At 36.5% G+C, this 18,815-nt stretch overlaps 1 protein-coding gene across 6 annotated transcripts in view; it reads right to left on the bottom strand.

Moving 5' to 3' along the window:
* Positions 1 to 17,630, bottom strand: part of CSNK2A2IP (casein kinase 2 subunit alpha' interacting protein) — a 149,734-nt gene extending 132,104 nt beyond the window's left edge. For 4 of the 6 annotated variants that reach the window (XM_051819172.2, XM_051819171.2, XM_051819170.2 and 1 more), the window contains exon 1: positions 16,234 to 16,465. The gene's annotated coding sequence lies outside the window, so the exon portion shown is untranslated. Of the gene's footprint in view, positions 1 to 16,233; positions 16,466 to 17,607 lie in introns of those variants that run through there. The other 2 variants (XM_070073163.1, XM_008267091.3) reach the window with 2 other exon arrangements.
* Between the last annotated feature and the right edge of the window lie 1,185 nt (positions 17,631 to 18,815).

The raw sequence follows: 18,815 nt of genomic DNA, 5'->3' as shown, positions 1-18,815 counted from the left end.
TTGAAAAGGAGGGAATCCTCCCATACCCCTTCTGTGAAGCCTGAATCACCTTAATTCCTAAACCAAAACAAAAGATAAAACAGAGAAAGAGAACCATAGACCAATATATCTGATGAAAATAGAAGCAAAATCCCCAAAAAAATATTAGCTGAATGAACCCAACAACACATCAGAAAGATCACTCACCCATGCCAAATAGAATTTATCCCTGGTATGTAGGGATAGTTTAACATATGCAAATCAATAAATGTAATACTTCATATGGGAAATGGTGGCTTGATCAGCATAGCCCTGACTGTTAATGAACAACTTAATACATTATCCCTCTTAGTAGTTTTTTTTATCTGTTCTACTTAATATGACTGGTTTAGATCTGTAATTGATGCACAGTTATTCTTAAGTGTTGAAAATTAACTGAAATGTGATCCCTGTTGAACATGGTGGTGGGAATGGGAGAGGGAAGAGATGTATAATTTGGGACATGCTCAGGCTGACTTGCCCCAAGTGGTGGAGTTGGAAGCATACCAGGGGATTCCAATTCAATCCCATCGAGGTGGCATGTACCAATGCCATCTCACTGTTCCAGGTGATCAGTTTCAGTTCACAGTTGGTCATGGTGAAGGGACTGGGAGTCAAAGGGAGCACATAGACAAGTCTAGTACCTGCTAACGCTAACTGATGGAGTCAATAAAGGGGAGAGTGATCCAACATGGGAAGTGAGAATCTCAGCAGACTCATAGAATGGCAGATGTCCTAAATAGCACTCTGGCCTCAGAATCAGCCCTAAAGGCATTCGGAGCTGGCTGAAAAGCTCATGAGAGTATTTCAGGCATGGAAAGCCAAGACACTCTGGCAAAAGATCTCTGCGAGTGAGATCCCAGTGGAAAGAACAGGCCATCAAAGAAGGAGGTACCTTTCTCTGAAGGGAGGAGAGAACCTCCACTTTGACTATGAGCTTGTCTAAACAAGATAAGAATCGGAGAACTCAGAGGGCTTCCATAGCCTTGGAAACTCATGACTGGAGCATAGGGAGATTACTGATGCCATAGACAGGAGTGTCAATTGGTAAAGTCAACAACAGGAGTCACTGTGCACTTACTCCTCATGTAGGATCTCTATCCTTAATGTGCTGTACATTGAGATTTAATGCTATAACGAGTACTCAACAATATATTTCACTTTGTGTTTCTATGGGGGTGCAAACTGTTGAAATCCTTACTTAATGCATACTAAACTGATCCTCTGTAAAAAAAAAAAAAAAAAAGAAATTATCAATTCCCAACTTGACTCTCACTGGGATTAAACATGACAATAGGTCTGCTCTGATTTCATCATCATTTTAAAAAATCATCTATTATTTTTCACTTTATGTTTCTGTGTGGGAGCAAACTGTTGAAATCCATGCTTAATGTATACTAAGCTGATCTTCTGTATATTAAGATAATCGAAAATGAATCTTGATGTGAATGGAAGGGGAGAGGGAGTGGGAAAGGGGAGGGTTGTGGGTGGGAGGGACGGTATGGGGGGAAAGCCATTGTAATCCATAAGTCGTACTTTGGAAATTTATATGCATTAAATAAAAGTTTAAAAAAAAAAAACAAACAAACAAACAAAAACCAAATGATTATCTCAATAGATACAGAAAAAGCATTTGATAAAATGCAACATTCTTTTTTTTTTTTTTTTTTTTTTTTTTTTTTTTTTTTGACAGGCAGAGTGGACAGTGAGAGAGAGAGACAGAGAGAGAAAGGTCTTCCATTGCCGTTGGTTCACCCTCCAATGGCCGCCGCTGCAGCCGGCGCACCGCGCTGATCCGATGGCAGGAGCCAGGATCCAGGTGCTTTTTCCTGGTCTCCCATGGGGTGCAGGGCCCAAGCACCTGGGCCATCCTCCACTGCACTCCCTGGCCATAGCAGAGAGCTGGCCTGGAAGAGGGGCAACCGGGACAGAATCCGGCGCCCCGACCGGGACTAGAACCCGGTGTGCCGGCGCCGCAAGGTGGAGGATTAGCCTATTGAGCCACGGCGCCGGCTCAAAATGCAACATTCTTTTGTGATGAAAATCTTTAGCAAATTGGGTATAGAAGGAACATTCCTCAACACAATCAAGGCAGTTTATTAGAAACTCATAGCCAGCATCTTATTGAGTGGAGAAATGTTAGAAACATTCCCCCCTAACATCTGGAACCAAACAAGGGTGCCCACTCTCACCATTGCTATTCCATGTAGTCCTGGAAGCTTTATCCAGAGCTGTTAGGCAAATCAATCAATCAAGGGATACAAATGTGAAAGGAGGAAGTCAAACTATATTTGCAGATGACATGGTTTTATATATAGGGGATCCAAAAGACTCCACTGAGAGACCATTGGAGCTCATAAAAGAATTTTGCAAAGTGACAGGATATAAAAATAACAAAAAAAAAACAATAGTCTTTGTATACACAGACAATGTCATGGCTGAGAAAGAACTTTTAAGATCAATCCCATTCACAATAGTGACAAAAAAATTAAATACCATGGAATAAATATAACCAAGGATGTCAAAGATCTCTATGATGCAAATTACAAAACATTAAAGAAAAAATAGAAGACATAAAAATGAAAAATCTTCCATGTTCATAGATTGGAAGAATCAATATCATCAAAATGTCCACACTATCAAAATTAATTTACATATTCAATACAATTCCAATCAAATATCAAGGACATTCGTTTCAGATCTAGAAAAAATAATGCTAAAATTCATTTGGAAACACAAGAGGCCTCGAATAGCTAATGCAATCTTATTTAACAGAAACAAAGTCAGAGGCATCACAATACCACATTTAAAGATATGCTGCAGGGCAATAATCATTAACATAGCCTGGTACTGGCACAAAAATAGATGGATAGACCAATGGGACAGAATAGAAACTCCAGAAATCAATCCACACATCTACAGCCAACTTATTTTTGAGAATGGAGGTAAAATCAATCCCTGGAGCAAAGGCAGTATCTTCAACAAATGGTGCTGGGGAAACTGGATCTCCACATGCGGAAGTATGAAACTAGGCTCCTGCCTTACACCTTACACAAAAATCCACTCATTGTGGATCAAAAACCTAAATTTATGACCTGCTACCATTCAAATTAATAGAGAACATTGGGGGAACTCTGCAAGACATTTGCATAGGCAAAGATTTCTTGGAAAAGACCCCAGAAGCACATGCAATCAAAGCAAAAATTGACAAATGGGATTACATCACATTGAGAAGCTTCTGCACTACAAAAGAAACCACTCAGCAACATGAAGAGGCAACCAAGAGAATAAGAGAAAATATATACAAACTACGCAACTGATAAAGGATTAACATCCAGGACACATAAAAAGATCAATAAATTCCAAAGGAACAAAACAAACAATTCAGTTAAGAAATGTGCAAAGGACTTTAACAAGCATTTTTCAAGAAATTCAGATCACCAACAGACACTTGAGAAAATGCTTCGGATCACTAGCCATCTGGGAAATGCAAATCAAAACCACAATGAGGTTTCACCTCACTCCAGTTAAAATGGCTTTCATATAGAAATCAACAAACAACACATGTTGACAAAAATGTAGGGGAAAATGTACCTTAATCCACTATTGGTGGGAATGTCAACTGGTCCAGCTACTGCAGAAGACAAAATGGAGATACCTCAGAAATCTGAGTATAGACATACCATATAATCCAGCCATCCCACTCCTAGGAATTTACCCAAACCCAAAGAAGTCAGCTTGTTAAAGAGTGATCTGTACCCCCATGTTCATTGCAGCACAATTCACAATAGCTAAGATATGGAATCTACCCAGAGGTCCGTCAACTGATCACTAGATAAAGAAGTTTTGATATATAAACACTGGAGAGTACTAGCCAGCTTTAAAAAAAAAAAAAAATGAAGTCCTGTCTTTTGCAACAAAATGAATGCAACTTGAAACCATTAAACTTAGTGAAATATGCCAGTCCCAGAAAGATGGATATCATATGTTTTCCCTGATCAGAGTAGCTAAAATATCATGTATCAGAATGAGATAGATATTTTGAGACTCAATGATTCTTACAGCCCCTGTCCCTTCTCTTAAGGAACAGTGGTTTTTTTTTTTTCATACTATTTGTTGAACTCTTTTATTCAAAGTAGTGTTAACCTAATGATTATTAAGTAAACTGAAAATAGATCTTTGTAAAAATTAAAAGTGGGAATGGGAGAAGGAGTAGGAAGAAGGATTAGATCATGGGTGGGAGGGAAGTATCACTATGTTCCTAAATCTGTATATATGAAATAAATGAAACGTGTAGATTAAATAAAAATTTTTTTAGAGAGACATTTAAACTAAACATTAAATTGAAACAGCTTTTTTTAAAAAAGAGAAAGGGAAAGTGTAGAAAATTAGCATATATATCATTGTTATTCCTGGAGACTGAACACAAAATACGAATTGTTGGAGATATTATGGCAAATAAGATCATTTTTAAAGCAATCTGACAAGTGCTTTTTTTTTTCAAAGATTTATTTATTTATTTGAAAGTCAGAGTTACATAGAGAGGAGAGGCAGAGAGAGAGAGAAAGAGAGAGGTCTTCCATAAGCTGGTTCACTCCCTAATTGGCCGCAACAGCCAGAGCTGTGCCGATCCAAAGCCAGAAGCCAGGACCTTCTTCCGGGTCTCCCATGCGGGTGCAGGGATCCAAGGACTTTGGTATCTTCTACTGCTATTCCAGGCCATAGCAGAGAGCTGGATCGGAAGAGAAGCAGCCGGGACTTGAACCAGCGCTCATATGGGATGTCGGCGCTTCAGGCCAGGGCATTAACCCACTGAGCCACAGCACCGGCCCCTGACAAGTGCTTATACTGTGGAAATTCTAAAATGTACTAAGCATCTTAATGTTATGTAATTGGATATTTATAACTTAAGACAAATTTCCCAGTAACAGCATCGTGAACAGCAACAAAGTATAGATGATGGATTCTGAAAGCCTGGTGACTCAAAAGAAAGTCTCCTTTGATGAAAAACTAATGATGCTTCATTAAATATGGGATTTTTAAAATAATCAACATTTAAAAATAAATATAGCAGATATTAAAACAGGTATTATTAATCATATCTTTGTGTTTAGATTAGCATTTTGGTAAAGAACATGGGGGGGTTGTCTTACTTTTAATGTTGTAATGTATTAAACATAAAAGGCTTAGCATGATATTTATGTGGGAAAATATTATATTAAAGGGAAAATTTTTATTAAACAGCATTTTAGGCCGGCGCCGCGGCTCACTAGGCTAATCCACTGCCTTGTGGTGCCGGCACACCACGTTCTAGTCCCAGTCGGGGCACCGGATTCTGTCCCGGTTGCCCCTCCTCCAGGCCAGCTCTCTGCTGTGGCCAGGGAGTGCAGTGGAGGATGGCCCAAGTGCTTGGGCCCTGCACCCCATGGGAGACCAGGAGAAGCACCTGGCTCCTGCCTTCGGATCAGCACAGTGCGCCGGCCACAGCGCGCCGGCCGCGGCAGCCATTGGAGGGTGAACCAACGGCAAAGGAAGACCTTTCTCTCTGACTCTCTCACTGTCCACTCTGCCTGTCAAAAAAAAAAAAAAAAAAAAAAAAAAAAAAAAAAAAACAGCATTTTAAAAAGTGTGATATAATTTTTGTGAAAATTGTTAATTACCTTAAGGTGAGTTTTTGGCACATCAATTAAGATACCCCTTGGGACAACCACATCCCATAGTGTAGTAATTGAGTTAAGAGTTCTGACTCCACTTCCAATTCAGCGTCCTATTAATGCACATCTTGAGAGGCAACAGGGGTTGGCTCAATTAGTTTGTCCCTGTCATCAAGATGGGAGGCCCAAATTGAGTTCCAGTCTCCCGGCTTTAGCCTGGCCTAATCCCTGGTGTTTGCCAGCATTTGGAAAGTGAACTAGCAGATAAAACCTCTCAGTCAGCTTCTGTCTTTTTCTCTGTACCCATGTGTATGTATATGTGTATCTACCTTTCAAATAAAATGAAAACAAATAAAAATTTTGAATGTTTACCTATACAGTAACATGTTGATAAGACACATTGACTATGGTTATATCTAGGTGGCAGGGCAGAACTAAAAGTAACTGTTTTGCGCTTTGTCTACATCTGAATTTTGATAAAAAAAAATTATGATTACAAAATTAAAATAAAAAGAAGATAGAAATCAACATCTCCGAATTCATGTCCACTATGTTCCTTATTCTTTGGTCTACAATAACAAATGTATGTATCTAATAAGCTGTCATTCACTTGTAGTATCCCACTTTGGTCTATTACTTTGAATTTCCACCTTTAGTCTATACATTTTTATAATATCATTACTGATGATATTTTATCTTTTTTAAAATTTTTATTCATATAAAGAGGTAAGCTGAATATTATAGCTAGAGGTGCATTTAGTCTCTGATTATAAGTAAACTGAGGACCAGTGCTGTGGTATATAGTAGGCTAAGCCTCTGCCTGCAGCACCGGCATCCCATATGTCCCGGCTGCTCCTTTACCAATCCAGCTCTCTGCTGTGACCTGGGAAAGCAGTAGAAGATGGCCCAGTCCTTGGGCCCCTGCATGCACGTGGGAGACCCAGAAGAAGCTCCTGGCTCCTGGCTTTGGATCGAAACATCTCTGGCTGTTGTGGACATTTGGGGAGAGAACCAGTGGATGGAAGATCTTTCTGTCTCTCCCTCTTTCTGTCTGTAATAACTACCTCTCAAATAAATAAACAAAACCTTTTAAAACAAAAATAAATAGATAACGTAAATTAAAATTGATTCCACAAAAAGTAAATAAAAAGGAAGGGGGGGGTAGTCTATATGTTTAATATGAATTAAGCACTGTTCCTTTGAATTGGTTACAAAAGGACAAAAAACTGCATATATTTGTTTTATCTGTTCAATCACAAAATATATTTCCCCAATGCAGTGATCAATTTTTTTTCATCTCCTAGTATTTGACAAATAGCACAGTATTTGTCCTGGTCTTATCTCTAACTCATTAGAATTAAAGATGTCCTCAATTCCCAAAGAGAATGCATAGTCCTGCATTGATATCAGCCGAGGAGAAAAAATAGAACTATATGGCCTATCCTGCTGCCCTATCTGAACAGGATAATCAGGGAGTGTACATGGGCAGGGGTTGGGGAGAAGGGGTTTGGCAAAGAGGGCTGGGCAAAAGACAGTGAACAGTGGAAGCCTACGGACCCAAAACAGCATCCACAGGTAGCAAAGATGCATTGACAGTGCCTCTCAGGAATGCATCTTCCGTTTTTTTTTTTAAGATTTTTTTAACTTTTATTTAATGAATATAAATTTCCAAAGTACAGCTCATGGATTACAATGGCTTCCCCCTCCATAACTTCCCTCCCACCTGCAACCCTCCCCTTTCCCGCTCCCTCTTCCCTTCCATTCACATCAAGATTCATTTTCGATTCTCTTTATATACAGAAGATCAGTTTAGCTTATTTTAAGTAAAGATTTCAACAGGTTGCACCCACATAGAAACACAAAGTGAAAAATACTGTTGGAATACTAGTTATAGCATTAAATCACAATGTACAGCACATTAAGGACAGAGATCCTACATGAGGAGTAAGTGCACAGTGACTCCTGTTGTTGACTTAACAAATTGACACTCTTATTTATGGCATCAGTAATCACCCTAGGCTCTTGTCATGAGTTGCCAAGGCTATGGAAGCTTTTTGAGTTCACCGACTGTGATCCTATTTAGACAAGGTCGTAGTCAAAGTGGAAGTTCTCTCCTCCCTTCAGAGAAAGGTACCTCCTTCTTTGATGACCTGTTCTTTCCACTGGGATCTCTCTCACGGAGATCTTTCATTTAGGTCATTTTTTTTTTCCCAGAGTGTCTTGGCTTTCCATGCCTGAAATACTCTCATGGGCTTTTCAGCCAGATCGGAATGCCTTAAGGGCTGATTCTGAGGCCAGAGTGCTGTTTAGGACATCCACCATTCTATGAGTCTGCTGTGTATCTCGCTTCCCATGTTGGATCGCTCTCTCCCTTTTTTATTCTATTGGTTAGTATTTGCAGACACTAGTCTTGTTTATGTGATCCCTTTGACTCTTAGTCCTATCATTATGATCAGTTGTGAACAGAAATTGATCACTTGAACTAGTGGCATCTTCTGTTTTGAAATCTATATTTGTGCATTCTCACTTCATGTCCTCCATGGTTTCTTTATGTTTATGTGGCTTCTTTGTTGTAACTCAGCTCTTAAAGATGAAAGCTGAAGGAGAGTCTGGTAAGCTTCTCTTTCAACATCTGTTGTTTACTACAGCTCTGTGAAGTCTGTTTTTTTTTTTCTCATCTTTGAATTTAGTGTATTTTTTTCCATTAAGACCAACAACTTTACAGATGTTCCAATGAAATAAAATATTCATTTTCCAAATTTTTCTTTTCCCAACTTATCTTTCAGTCCCCTTCCCATGAAGAATAAATAACAGTCTTAACAAAGTTCAAAGAAAGGATGTCGATTAATCAACAAATTTATACTTATAGTTGAACAACTTGATGAATAAGTCTTTATTTCATAGGAAAATTACAATCCTTAAGAAAACTCGAACCAATTTAGGAGTAATTAGTGTGTGAGCCAAACTGAATTGATAACAGAAAAAAAGGAATAGTTAAATACGGAGAAAGTATCATGGGAGAATCTGGTCTTTTAAAAAGGGAACTATTTCAGGAGAAACGGACAAGGCATTCACACTAGAGAAAGAGTATGGAAGAGAGGATAAAGGGATGTATGCTGGTATGCGGTGGACAATCCTGCCTAGATGAAGCCTTGTTATGTCAGTAAAGGTGAAAGCACATTATGAAAGGAAGATGGTACCATCCACTGCATTGAGTAGAAAGAGCGAGGTGCTTCATGAATGATCCTGCAGACCACAGTATGGCCTTGTGTAATAAACAACTTGAATCAATCACATTAGATGAGATACGTTTTTTAGATGAGATACATCAAATTGAAACTATTATTTTTACATTAGATTGGCAATGAATTCAAAACAGGAATGGAAAGAGAAAAGAAACCAGCCCAAAAAACTTGTCAGAAAATTGATGCAATAATCTCAGTATAAAGTAATGGTCCATGAATGAGGCTGTTGGCAACATAGGAGCAGAAAAAGTATACCAAGCTGGGGTAGGTATTCAGAGCAGTGATTAAGTCATCACTTGGGGCTCTGCATCCTACATTGGAGTAACTGGATTGAGTTCCAACCAGCTTCCTGCTAACGTGTAACCTGAGAGGCAGCAGATAATGACTCTAACACCCATGTGGATACCTAGATGGAGATCCAGGTTTTGGACTTCAGTATGGTCAACTTCTGGCTGTTACAGGCATTTGGGGAGTAAACCAAAATCCCCTCACTCTCAAATGAAAAATGAATTTTAAAATTTTTATTTAAAAAAAAGAGTATGTCAAGAGAAACTCAGAAACAACAGTAATAACTAATGTCAAATTGGATTACAGAATGAAAAAAGAAGTTGAGAATGTCCAAAATCATAAAATGATACTAGCACAACTGACAAAAGTAGAAACCCTGAGATGGGGTTTATGTCCCAGCGTTTGTACCTGTACAAATTCTTCTTGCTAGTTTTTGGTTCTCTAATTAGCTAATGTACTGACAGAAGCAGTGGGTGGTGGGTGTGGGGAGGAAGCTCTCTCTGACACTCATTTATAATGTTAACACAAAAAAATAGAAGAGTTTTCATGAAACCCTAAACTGGCATTTGGCTAATACATAGCATTGAATATTCCCACAGCCTCTTAGCTATGTCTGTGAAGTCAAACTTTACATTTTAAAATCTTATGAAAGAATATTAAGATTCATCATATATTTTAATGATTATTTTCCCTTAACAAGGAATAAAAAAACAAATATATATATTTTCTTCCTCTGAGTTTTAACAGTCCTTTATGAAGTCCAAGTGGAAGAAGCGATAGGCTGTGTTCCCTGATATCATTTTGAAACTGTCTGACCCATTATTACATAAAGATGAACATTTCACTTAATAAAGCCTTAGAGTAACACAATTTGTTACACCATAATTAAAGATGGACACATCTGTTCCATTTTAATTCAAACCGCTTTGAACATAATTACATAAAGCTGCAAGAACAAAAATTTTCAGTCTTAGAAATTTACTATCAAAAAAATCATTCTGTCTATAGAAACTACATGGCAAAGGACAGTTTATAAAAGTCAAATAGCTGTCTCTACTGTATATCAAAGCATAAAATAAAGCTGAGACCCCAGATAAAGTGCTGTCCCCATGTGAAAGCTGTAATTAGCTCAGGAAACCCAGGTGAAGGACAGTCTTTATAGACAGTGGGCAGGGGTACTGTCTGTGTATTCTTTTCACCCATAGATAAATATAAAAGGAATGAACAAATACCAGAAGATATTCAACACTGATGTATTATCTTTAAACTTCTAATAAATTCTAGATTTTAATCATGCTAACTTTATAGAAGATATACAAAATAGCACATCCTCTTGATAAGGGCCTAGCTATTCATTTAAAATAGTTTATTGGTTAATAATAATCAGATGTGCAATTAAAGAAAGCAGAGGTAAAGGAAACCTTGTGATTTTAGAATGAATTCTAAGAATTTAGTAACTTGAGTTGAATTGCAAGCCACGCACACACAAATATCCCCAAAATGTAGGCTGTTAGTCTGTTTTATTTATGTTTCCGTATCCTGAAGAAGGCTTAATGAGGAGATGCAATCAGGATTAGCTAAGCAGTGAGAACTTGGAGAGAACAGGGTGGCAGTTAGATTTATATAAATATTTGCAGAGACTGGGAAGAGCAGATGCTCATATAATCCAGACAATGTGTGTGCACTTGATTTTAAAATAAAACAGTTGAAAGCCAAAATATAATTAATCAGAGGAAATGCTTTAATCAACATCTTCCAAGTCCTTAAGCACTGCAGAAAAGATTAAAGAAACATAAAAGACATTAAAATATGATATTTGAAAGGAAACCAGAATTATTCCTGCCATTGTCCTTGTTTTTCAGATGTGAGATGGAGTATACAATTAATATGCATTACCAATTGCTGCCAACTAATGAAATTTCCTGGGTGTTTAAGGCACTAAATCAATCACCTAAAACTTACTGTATAATTTACAATATGGTAATGATAGCTCTCCCTTCATTATTAATTTATTATAAGGGATGTGCATGCTTGCCCTTATTTCCTGTAGTTCTAAACATATATTTACAACAGAATGAGAGATAGCAAGTTTAAATGAGTGTCAATTTCATATTAGTATGTCATTTATAAAGATTTTTGAATAAATTGCATATTAAGAAAAAATTAGCACATTAAATCCATGTATATGTACAATTTGTATTATGTAGAGTCAACATAAAAATGATTAGCTTTAAGTTCAGTTTTCAGGCTCAGTTCTAAACTCAGGATCTCTCTTGCTAGTATTTCAGATGTTTTCTGCCCAATATTTGATGAGACACTCAATATGAACCTACAATTATTACTAAAGCTCAGAGGAGAAAAAAATTAAGTAATATTTTTAAAGCTGTATCAGGGAAATAAAAGGCACATTCCTACATAGCAAGTTCAAAATATAAACATTTAGAGATCCAAGAATTCATCCTTTCCGCAGAGAAAATCTTGGTAGCAGTGGAAATTATTTCATATATTTCATCAAAATACTATGAATTTTTTCAATGTGAGGTGAACAACTACAGATAGTTGGCAACTTGATACTCTGCCAACTTCAAAAAACACCTTTAAAATAGCGGAAATAAAATCATCATCTACTAAAATTCTACCACAAAGTCTCTAGTACTTGAAATTGAAAGTCATGAAGTCTTGGAAGCTTACTCCTGCAAAAACATTGTGGAAATTGTACTTATGAAATTACAAGTGTCAGAATATCTCATTGTGTACTATCTTATAAATAAAATAAATAATGCAGAAAAATCTTTGGTCTCTAAGAGATACATTGTGAAATTTTGATTGGGAAAATGAAAGAAACTGTGGCAATTTCTTCTGCTCTAAGATAACACAGGCAACTTTTGAAAAGCACATTGCTCCAGTTTTCTTTTCACATACTAGCTGTTTGATGTACTGATCTGAGAAAATCTGGTTTTATAGAAGAAAATTCATGAAAAGGAGACATAAAGCTTCTTGCTCAGTCTCTACCCAGCATTTACTTGTGTGCAATGACCCTTGATTCCTGAATCTCTAACCCTGTGTACTTTGTAATAATGAATTTAGTATTATTTAAATGGTTTCTTTTACTAGAAAATAATTCTTCTAAAAAAGTAACCCTATTTGATTTATATATCAGTATCATTCTTTATCAAATGGGATGATTAATAGGAATGGCCATTTAGCCTAGCAGCAGACACTCACGTCCTATACCAGAGTGCCTGGGTTAAGTTCTTGGCTCTGGCTACTGACTCCAGTTCCTGCTAATGCAGACCCTGGGAGAAAGCAATAATGGCTGAAATAACTGGATTCCTGTCACCTACATGTGAGACCTGGATAGAGTTCCTGGCTCTTGGATTCAGTCTGACCCAGCCTTGGATTTTGCGGCCATTTGTGGAGTGAATCAGCAACCCAAGTCATATATGTAGCCATATATGAAAACTTATCATGACTCTAGAATAGTGCTGTCCAATAGGGAATCCTCTGCGTAAATAACTATGATTTATACATTCATTTCTTGAGCCAGGAGTGACACACACCAAAATTATAACAAAATTATCAATTTCACAATCTAGTGGAGGTGATATAATAATGAATATATAGTTTTTGTTTTTATTAACCATGGCTCATTTTTTTTATATTTCTTCCAACAAGAAACTTAAGAAGAGATGTGTAAATGCCTCTGCTTTGTTTTTAATTTAGAAGTACTAAATATATATATATATAATACATTAAATTCCCAATTTAAAAAAATGGTCATATAAAACCCTAAAATGATACATCAATACACAATTGTAGCAAATATTTGCTTTGAAGATGATTTATTATGGCATTCCATTTCTAATACTAATAAAAATACCATTAAAAATACATACACACACATGCACACAAAAACTTCTTATCAAATAAAATCTATAAAACAAAAACACCAAAAATAATATATTCATCATAGTATATAGCTCATCAATCTGGGAATGATCAGTTTCATGACCTAGCTTTAATAACATCTAATGCTTTACATGATTTTATATAATTCTCTATTTACCAAGAAAGAGAAAGCGATTAAAAATTATGTCAACATGTGAGTTCTTATAGAGCATCATCATTGTTTCCAAACAACCAAAATGTATGCATTCAAATAAATGTGACATTTTCACGTAGTTGTTTTTCAGAAAAACGAATAGCCTTCTGAGTCTCTGAAATATTCTTACCAATAGCATTAGTAGTGTCAGATCTTAATACTTTGGAGACATAATTTTGTGTTGGAAAAGAGTTCTAGGTCATCTAAACCCAAATCTGGATCATAATTCTGGTTATAGTCGAAGTGAAACTGAAAAGCAATAAGACATTTCATCTGTGGGAATGATAATGAGGTGGCACTTATGAGTGTCATTGAACTGTAAAGAGGCGTTGAATACTTGACACAATTACTCTAGTCTTTGCAATTATTTCCCCGTATTTCAGATGGGGAAACATGTGATCACAGAAGTTTCAAATCTTGCCTAATAGCACATGACAGGCACATTGCAGAACAAGACTTCAGACTCAGAAATATCCAGTATGAATCTGGGATACTAAGGTCAATTCTCTCAATGAGAAATTCCAAAGTTCATTTTGCTTCTAAATCTTTTTACTTACACAAGTTATGTTATAACAATTCATAGACCTGTGATTCAGGTCAATATTTAATATATTTTATGTTCTTATTTTTTAAGGAAAATCATCTGTGAATCCAAGTATTGTTCCAGCTATGTCTTGAATATTTGTATAATGGAAAACCAATAAAACTTTACATTGAAAAATAAAGTCTTTAATGCTTTTTATAATAAACATTAAACAATTCAATACCATTTTCATATATTTCACATATACTTTAATTTTAATAGAAAACTAAATATGAATACATAAAATCTTATAATGTGAAAAATAGGAAGAATCACTGATGTAAATTTTCAGTATATTTAAAAAGATAAACAAAACGTGATATAAAATGCTAAATTTGCTGACCTAGCCTACAAACACTGATTCCAACATATTATTTTATGAAGTTGGTACACAACTTTAAAATACAAGAGATCTTCACAATGTTCATGGAAAATGTATATTATGAAAAATGGCATGGATGTCAAAATTTTTGCACCAAAATAAATTTATCTTTCATTTTCATTTTTCCACTGCCTTTTGAATTACCTTTATATGACTTAGAATGATTACCTCATATGCAGTTCAGTAAGACAAAGGTTCATAAAAATGCCACGTACCATTGAACACTATCAACTAAGTACACAAACCCAAGGTAAAGCTACTCAGATGACATACTGGACAAAGTAGAATTACTGCAGAGAGTTTGTACAAATTAAGGAAATTCAAGCAGTTATTTAAATACTTGAGATCATTCATTGGTCTTTAAAGCTTAAAGAAAACACCAAGCTATGATTTTATCCAGCCTAATGATTGGCACTCAAGTTTGAAGAGGTTAGGAAAGCCCCACAGGTCCGATTGAACAAATAGCTTCTTGTCACACAGCATTAAGACTTATCTTAGAAGCACACAATTATAGAGAAGAGATATTGATACTTAAAATGGGCAGTTTTTGAAAAGTGAGATTTAAAATAGCACCTATTATTTAAGAAACAATACCAATTATTCAGCATAAATTCTACTATGAACAATTCAGTCATTTTTAACAATGTGTATATAATCAACATGTAACTTTCAAAAAAAAATCTGTGCAGTGCTCTAAATCTTACATTCAGTCTCAGAAGTAGTGTTCACAAGTTCTTATTCCCTCTTAGAGGAGTTCTTTCTATAGATGTGTCTTAACCTATTTACTCGTGCTCCTAAATACACCTCATGGCAGGCAATTAAACTTCTACAAGTATTCAAAATATACATCTGTGTGCCCATTTCTTTTGAAACAAGAAAATTACTTAGCTGCATTTCACACTCTCAATGGGTTGTAATTACAATAACTCTAAGCCCTTTGAACCCAAGTGCTTCCCTGGTGCATTTGGGATTTATAAAAACAAACAAACAAAAAAATTCAAGCAAGTTTAAAGTCCTTCGATGTCCTCTCAAAATAGGCAAATGTACCTTTAATTCTGAAAGGACTATGTGTATCTAAAAATATCAGCTTTGTATTTCAAGATAAGCAGGACATGGTGAAAAGATACCATCATAATAATGACTCAGAAGAGTTATAAGGAAATAGAATTTTATTTCAATAAATGTCTCTCTACTTAAGGAAGCAATTGCTAAGTTCTCACCCCCAAAATTGGGTGCTGTTCTGGTTAAGGTTACTTTTGTCCAAGAATTATACCATTTGTCAATGCCAAAAGATTTACAAAGAATAGTAATCCTATGCTGAAAATCACTTAATTACAGATGATTCAGAATTCCCTGCCTGCGTACCATCATTACTCATATATCTCTTCTCATTGTACAATCTTGCAGGTACAGAATCAATAGGAAACAGACTTCTACAGTATACATTCTAAAAGATAGTCATCTTTCAGAATCCATGGGAGATTGTCTTCAGGACCTTCACAGATATTCGAATCCATGAATGCTCAATACTTTAAAATGATGTGGCTTGTGTATGATCTATGGCATCCTGTCTTGTACTTTGAAACAGTTCTAGATTACTTATAATAAAAACTGTGTACATGTTTAATACAGACAATTGTGTTTCAAATATTTTTTCTGTAGTTGGCTGAACCCTCAGATGCAGAAACTGTGGATATGACAACCAACTGTATACATGGAAATATGTTTACTTGTAGTTCATTTAATCACCACTCATCTCATCATAACAGCAGAGATCTGAATAAAAGTTTATTCACTGACATTTTTTAGATATTGAGTTTGTAGGCCAACAAGATTTCAATAATTAGAGAAGAAACAGTACATATGAAAATACACACACAGACAAACACATAACCATGCACAACACAAGGAAGACTTTAACGCACTCCTATATAGAAGCAGTCATGTAACTAGGAACTCACCACCACACTCTAACTGCTGAAACTTCCTTCTCATCCCTACGGGGGCTGCAGTGACTCCTGGATCTTCATTTAGTTTTCACTGGTGAGAAATAGTTGTCTAGGATCTCCATTACCCCATTGCTTCAATCCTTCATACCATGAGAGTCTTAATATTCCACCCTCACTGGTGTAATATGAGGGTGCAGAGTGTGAGTGGAAGGCTGCGTTTCCACCCCCACCTTCGCCCACTTCATAATGGGAGATGTGTTCCAGAATCTTGGGTTGGAAATTAGAATACATTTTAACACAGAAATGAAAGTATGAATGGTTGAGACTCTCTAATTAGCAACACAATTCAGGTATTTTATAGAATTTTGTGCACTGGTCAGGATAAACTACTTAGTATAACATAAATCTTAGTAGAAAATTTTATTCTTAGTTTTAAAATAAACTAAAAATCAGTTTTTGAAACACATCGTCTTAATTATTTGGAGAATATCACAAAATTAAAAATACAAAAAGAACAAATCCAAATTACTACTCTATAAAATCATAAAATTTTATGTAATTTTTGAGTACATATTTTTCAAATATTACATTGAAGAAATTGCTAAGTTATAAATAGTTAAGTCTGAAGATCAAACAGCTTTGCATGTTATAAAAGGGATATGAGAATTCAAGTCACATATTTATGTATACGATGTTTAAACTCTAGTTCAAATGGCTATTTTTCTTATTTTTAACTCTGGAGACCTGATAATATTGGACAACTCTCTCCATTTGTAGTCTGTATTTTCTCTTCTGTTCAGCTGTTTTCTGGGTAATGCTAATTAGCATGCTAGCAACCTGCTACAAAACAAAGCAAAACCTCTTGACCCCATCTTCTGCATAAACTATTTCTTTTCTCCTTGTGTTAGGCAAAGCCCTTTGAAAGAGTTGCCTTTGGGGTTCAGCTCTGTGGCACAGAGGAATAAGCTGCCGCCTGCAGTGCCAGCATCCCATACGGGCACTAGTTCAAGTCCTTGCTGCTCCACTTCTGACCCAGCTCCCTGTTAATGTCTCTGGGAAAGCAGCGGAAGATGGCCCAGATCCCTGTTCCCCTGCACCCATGTGGGAGACCCAGAAGGAGCTCCTTGCTCCTGGCTTCCATATGGCCTACACGCAGAAGCTGGAGACATTTGGGGTGTTGACGGGCAGATGGAAAATCAGTCTCTTTCTCTCTCCCCCCTCCACCATAAATTTGCCTTTCAAATAAATAAATAAAATCTTTAAAAAAAAATGTTGTCTTTACATGTCGTTTCCAATTCCTGTCTTCTCTTCTCTCTTAAATGCACTCCAACCAAGCTTTAAGTTCACCATAATACCAAAATTGTTCTTGTCAAGATTATTACTTACCTCACAGGCCAATAGTTAGTTAGGTCCAATAGTCAGTTCTCTGCCCTTGACTTACCAGCTGCATGTGACACAGTTGGTCATTCCCTCCTTTCTGACACATTTTGAAGGACTCCTCCCACTCTTGATGTTCCTTTTATCTCTCATCACTTTTACTTAACTCCTCAGTCCCTCTTCTCTATGTACTTAGTGGCCTTATCTACTGGTTCCATTTTAAAATGTTGTTCTGTCATCTTTTGTTGTCTATGGTTTGATTAGAAGTCAATGGCTTTGTGAATCACTCTAACCCTGTAGGTAATACGTTATGTTTCTCTTGCAGTTTTCAAGATGTTCTCTTCACCTTTGGTTTTTAGAAGGTTAACTGTGATGTGATGAGGAACAATTTGTTTTACATTTACCTTGATCTGGGTTTTCTTAGCTTCTTGAATCTCTAATATAGAGTCTCATCGAATTGGAGAAATTTTCATCCTTTTTCTTCAATTGCTTTTCTTTTTTTACTTTTTTTTTTTTTTTTTTTTTTTTTGACAGGCAGAGTGGACAGTGAGAGAGAGAGACAGAGAGAAAGGTCTTCCTTTGCCGTTGGTTCACCCTCCAATGGCCACCACGGCCGGCGCGCTGAGGCCCACACACTGTGCTGATTTGATGGCAAGAGTCAGGTGCTTTTCCTGGTCTCCCATGGGGTGCAGGGCCTAAGTACTTGGGCCATCCTCCACTGCACTCCCTGGCCACAGCAGAGAGCTGGCCGGGAGGAGGAGCAACTGGGACAGAATGCGGTGCCCCGACTGGGACTAGAACCTGGTGTGCCAGCGCTGCAAGGCGGAGGATTAGCCTAGTGAGCCGCGGAGCCAGCCCAGTTGCTTTTCTGACTCATTCTTTCTTGTTTTCTGAACTCCAGTTCAACTGCATTAGAACTTTTTATATTGTCCACAAATTCTTAAATCCCTGTTCAAATTTCTGAATCTTTATTTTCTTGCTTTTTCAGATTAGTTGCTACTGATTTTTCTTCAAGTTCAAAAACTTTTCTTTTGTCATATCCATTCTAATGTTAAGGCCATCTAAGAAATTCTTTGTTTCAGATACTGTTTCTTTTAGTTCTAGAATTTTCATTTGGCTCTTTTGTTACCAAAAGTTCAGTCCTTCTAAACAGTGCTTAGTCAGGATAATGAAGACAAGGTTTGAGGGTAAATGTAAGGTAAAGTTTACAGTTGGTG

Source organism: Oryctolagus cuniculus, chromosome 4 (genome assembly GCF_964237555.1).
Source record: "Oryctolagus cuniculus chromosome 4, mOryCun1.1, whole genome shotgun sequence".
Lineage (NCBI taxonomy): Eukaryota > Metazoa > Chordata > Mammalia > Lagomorpha > Leporidae > Oryctolagus > Oryctolagus cuniculus.
This window is presented reverse-complemented; position numbering and strand designations above follow the sequence as displayed.